The following is a 5,000-nucleotide window of genomic DNA, read 5'->3' on the forward strand; positions in this document are numbered from 1 at the left end:
CTCTGGGGGTGTGGGACGTTGTAGGGGGAGGCCTGGTCCGTGTGTGTCTGGGTCTGGGTGCTGGCCCAGTACGGGTCCCGGTCCCGGTCCCCCGGGGCCTGGACCTGGGGCCCCTCATGTGGGGGTGTTGCTGGGGGGTCTGCTGGAGGCATGGAGGCCGGCTCTGGGGGTGTGGGACGTTGTAGGGGGAGGCCTGGTCCGTGTGTGTCTGGGTCTGGGTGCTGGCCCAGTACGGGTCCCGGTCCCGGTCCCCCGGGGCCTGGACCTGGGGTCCCTCATGTGGGGGTGTTGCTGGGGGGTCTGCTGGAGGCATGGAGGCCGGCTCTGGGGGTGTGGGACGTTGTAGGGGGAGGCCTGGTCCGTGTGTGTCTGGGTCTGGGTGCTGGCCCAGTACGGGTCCCGGTCCCGGTCCCCCGGGGCCTGGACCTGGGGCCCCTCATGTGGGGGTGTTGCTGGGGGGTCTGCTGGAGGCATGGAGGCCGGCTCTGGGGGTGTGGGACGTTGTAGGGGGAGGCCTGGTCCGTGTGTGTCTGGGTCTGGGTGCTGGCCCAGTACGGGTCCCGGTCCCGGTCCCCCGGGGCCTGGACCTGGGGCCCCTCATGTGGGGGTGTTGCCTGGGTGTCTGCTGGAGGCATGGAGGTCGGGACTGGGGGTGTGGGACGTTGTAGGGGGAGGCCTGGTCCGTGTGTGTCTGGGTCTGGGTGCTGGCCCAGTACGGGTCCCGGTCCCGGTCCCCCGGGGCCTGGACCTGGGGCCCCTCATGTGGGGGTGTTGCTGGGGGGTCTGCTGGAGGCATGGAGGCCGGCTCTGGGGGTGTGGGACGTTGTAGGGGGAGGCCTGGTCCGTGTGTGTCTGGGTCTGGGTGCTGGCCCAGTACGGGTCCCGGTCCCGGTCCCCCGGGGCCTGGACCTGGGGTCCCTCATGTGGGGGTGTTTCTGGGGGGTCTGCTGGAGGCATGGAGGCCGGCTCTGGGGGTGTGGGACGTTGTAGGGGGAGGCCTGGTCCGTGTGTGTCTGGGTCTGGGTGCTGGCCCAGTACGGGTCCCGGTCCCGGTCCCCCGGGGCCTGGACCTGGGGCCCCTCATGTGGGGGTGTTGCTGGGGGGTCTGCTGGAGGCATGGAGGCCGGCTCTGGGGGTGTGGGACGTTGTAGGGGGAGGCCTGGTCCGTGTGTGTCTGGGTCTGGGTGCTGGCCCAGTACGGGTCCCGGTCCCGGTCCCCCGGGGCCTGGACCTGGGGCCCCTCATGTGGGGGTGTTGCTGGGGGGTCTGCTGGAGGCATGGAGGCCGGCTCTGGGGGTGTGGGACGTTGTAGGGGGAGGCCTGGTCCGTGTGTGTCTGGGTCTGGGTGCTGGCCCAGTACGGGTCCCGGTCCCGGTCCCCCGGGGCCTGGACCTGGGGCCCCTCATGTGGGGGTGGTGCCTGGGTGTCTGCTGGAGGCATGGAGGTCGGGACTGGGGGTGTGGGACGTTGTAGGGGGAGGCCTGGTCCGTGTGTGTCTGGGTCTGGGTGCTGGCCCAGTACGGGTCCCGGTCCCGGTCCCCCGGGGCCTGGACCTGGGGCCCCTCATGTGGGGGTGGTGCCTGGGTGTCTGCTGGAGGCATGGAGGTCGGGACTGGGGGTGTGGGACGTTGTAGGGGGAGGCCTGGTCCGTGTGTGTCTGGGTCTGGGTGCTGGCCCAGTACGGGTCCCGGTCCCGGTCCCCCGGGGCCTGGACCTGGGGCCCCTCATGTGGGGGTGTTGCTGGGGGGTCTGCTGGAGGCATGGAGGCCGGCTCTGGGGGTGTGGGACGTTGTAGGGGGAGGCCTGGTCCGTGTGTGTCTGGGTCTGGGTGCTGGCCCAGTACGGGTCCCGGTCCCGGTCCCCCGGGGCCTGGACCTGGGGCCCCTCATGTGGGGGTGTTGCTGGGGGGTCTGCTGGAGGCATGGAGGCCGGCTCTGGGGGTGTGGGACGTTGTAGGGGGAGGCCTGGTCCGTGTGTGTCTGGGTCTGGGTGCTGGCCCAGTACGGGTCCCGGTCCCGGTCCCCCGGGGCCTGGACCTGGGGCCCCTCATGTGGGGGTGGTGCCTGGGTGTCTGCTGGAGGCATGGAGGTCGGGACTGGGGGTGTGGGACGTTGTAGGGGGAGGCCTGGTCCGTGTGTGTCTGGGTCTGGGTGCTGGCCCAGTACGGGTCCCGGTCCCGGTCCCCCGGGGCCTGGACCTGGGGCCCCTCATGTGGGGGTGGTGCCTGGGTGTCTGCTGGAGGCATGGAGGTCGGGACTGGGGGTGTGGGACGTTGTAGGGGGAGGCCTGGTCCGTGTGTGTCTGGGTCTGGGTGCTGGCCCAGTACGGGTCCCGGTCCCGGTCCCCCGGGGCCTGGACCTGGGGCCCCTCATGTGGGGGTGGTGCCTGGGTGTCTGCTGGAGGCATGGAGGTCGGGACTGGGGGTGTGGGACGTTGTAGGGGGAGGCCTGGTCCGTGTGTGTCTGGGTCTGGGTGCTGGCCCAGTACGGGTCCCGGTCCCGGTCCCCCGGGGCCTGGACCTGGGGCCCCTCATGTGGGGGTGGTGCCTGGGTGTCTGCTGGAGGCATGGAGGTCGGGACTGGGGGTGTGGGACGTTGTAGGGGGAGGCCTGGTCCGTGTGTGTCTGAGGAAAAAAAGAAAGAAAAAAGAGGCAAAAACCACTTCAAGTCTTGTGGACCCTCCAGGGGACCAGGACCACGTCCTGTGGCAGGCCCAGAGAGTCCACCATCCCGGACTGGCAAGAACATCAAGTCCCCCTGAGCCTGGATGAACTAAAGAAACCACAAAGTCCATTTAAACTACCATGGGACGTGTTTTGGAAATTTAACAGAGTCTTTTCTGTAAATCTCCTAAAACGCAACCCATGGTGCACTAACTCTGGGACTCTGTCTGATTTTGAGAAAAAGAGAGAATCAAAAATCAGACAGAGTCTTTTCTCCGTAGTCTACCAGGGGCAGCTTTTAGTATACCATGGGTTGGTTTTAGTATACCATGGGTTGGTTTTAGTCTACCATGGGTTGGGATTTTCGGGTTTTTATACCAGGGGTACCGAAAACAAGAAAAATAGCAGTCTGCAGCCTGTAAAACTCTGGGCTTCGCCTACTACACGTTTGACCCCTGTGTTGGAAGGACATAGCCCATCCCGTGTGTAAGGGGGGCTCCAGGGGAAGAAGGCAGAGAACGGCCTGGAGGTCTTCTGGAGGCTCCAGAGGAGGGGGAACACGTCGCGTGTGAGGCCGAAACGGCTCACCATGTCGGACTGAATAGTGTAGTGAGTAGCCCCGAGTCTGGAGGTCTTTAGGACCCTCCAGAGGAGGGGGACCACGTCGCGTGTGAGGCCGAAACGGCTCACCATGTCGGACTGAATAGTGTAGTGAGTAGCCCCGAGTCTGGAGGTCTTTAGGACCCTCCAGAGGAGGGGGACCACGTCGCGTGTGAGGCCGAAACGGCTCACCATGTCGGACTGAATAGTGTAGTGAGTAGCCCCGAGTCTGGAGGTCTTTAGGACCCTCCAGAGGAGGGGGACCACGTCGCGTGTGAGTCCGAAAAGGCTCACCATGTCGGACTGAATAGTGTAGTGAGTGACCCCAAGCCTGGAGGTCTTTAGGACCCTCCAGAGGAGGGGGACCACGTCGCGTGTGAGTCCGAAAAGGCTCACCATGTCGGACTGAATAGTGTAGTGAGTGACCCCAAGCCTGGAGGTCTTTAGGACCCTCCAGAGGAGGGGGACCACGTCGCGTGTGAGTCCGAAACGGCTCACCATGTCGGACTGAATAGTGTAGTGAGTGACCCCAAGCCTGGAGGTCTTTAGGACCCTCCAGAGGAGGGGGAACACGTCGCGTGTGAGTCCGAAACGGCTCACCATGTCGGACTGAATAGTGTAGTGAGTGACCCCAAGCCTGGAGGTCTTTAGGACCCTCCAGAGGAGGGGGAACACGTCGCGTGTGAGTCCGAAACGGCTCACCATGTCGGACTGAATAGTGTAGTGAGTGACCCCAAGCCTGGAGGTCTTTAGGACCCTCCAGAGGAGGGGGAACACGTCGCGTGTGAGTCCGACACGGCTCACCATGTCGGACTGAATAGTGTAGTGAGTGACCCCAAGCCTGGAGGTCTTTAGGACCCTCCAGAGGAGGGGGAACACGTCGCGTGTGAGTCCGAAACGGCTCACCATGTCGGACTGAATAGTGTAGTGAGTGACCCCAAGCCTGGAGGTCTTTAGGACCCTCCAGAGGAGGGGGAACACGTCGCGTGTGAGTCCGACACGGCTCACCATGTCGGACTGAATAGTGTAGTGAGTGACCCCAAGCCTGGAGGTCTTTAGGACCCTCCAGAGGAGGGGGAACACGTCGCGTGTGAGTCCGACACGGCTCACCATGTCGGACTGAATAGTGTAGTGAGTGACCCCAAGCCTGGAGGTCCTGTGGACCCTCCAGAGGAGGGGGAACACGTCGCGTGAGAGTCCGAAAAGGCTCACCATGTCGGACTGAATAGTGTAGTGAGTGACCCCAAGCCTGGAGGTCTTTAGGACCCTCCAGAGGAGGGGGAACACGTCGCGTGTGAGTCCGAAACGGCTCACCATGTCGGACTGAATAGTGTAGTGAGTGACCCCAAGCCTGGAGGTCTTTAGGACCCTCCAGAGGAGGGGGAACACGTCGCGTGTGAGTCCGAAACGGCTCACCATGTCGGACTGAATAGTGTAGTGAGTGACCCCAAGCCTGGAGGTCTTTAGGACCCTCCAGAGGAGGGGGAACACGTCGCGTGTGAGTCCGACACGGCTCACCATGTCGGACTGAATAGTGTAGTGAGTGACCCCAAGCCTGGAGGTCTTTAGGACCCTCCAGAGGAGGGGGAACACGTCGCGTGTGAGTCCGAAACGGCTCACCATGTCGGACTGAATAGTGTAGTGAGTGACCCCAAGCCTGGAGGTCTTTAGGACCCTCCAGAGGAGGGGGAACACGTCGCGTGTGAGTCCGACACGGCTCACCATGTCGGACTGAATA

The sequence above is a fragment of the Micromesistius poutassou genome (genome assembly GCF_964030765.1).
Source record: "Micromesistius poutassou genome assembly, contig: SCAFFOLD_5421, whole genome shotgun sequence".
Taxonomy (NCBI): domain Eukaryota; kingdom Metazoa; phylum Chordata; class Actinopteri; order Gadiformes; family Gadidae; genus Micromesistius; species Micromesistius poutassou.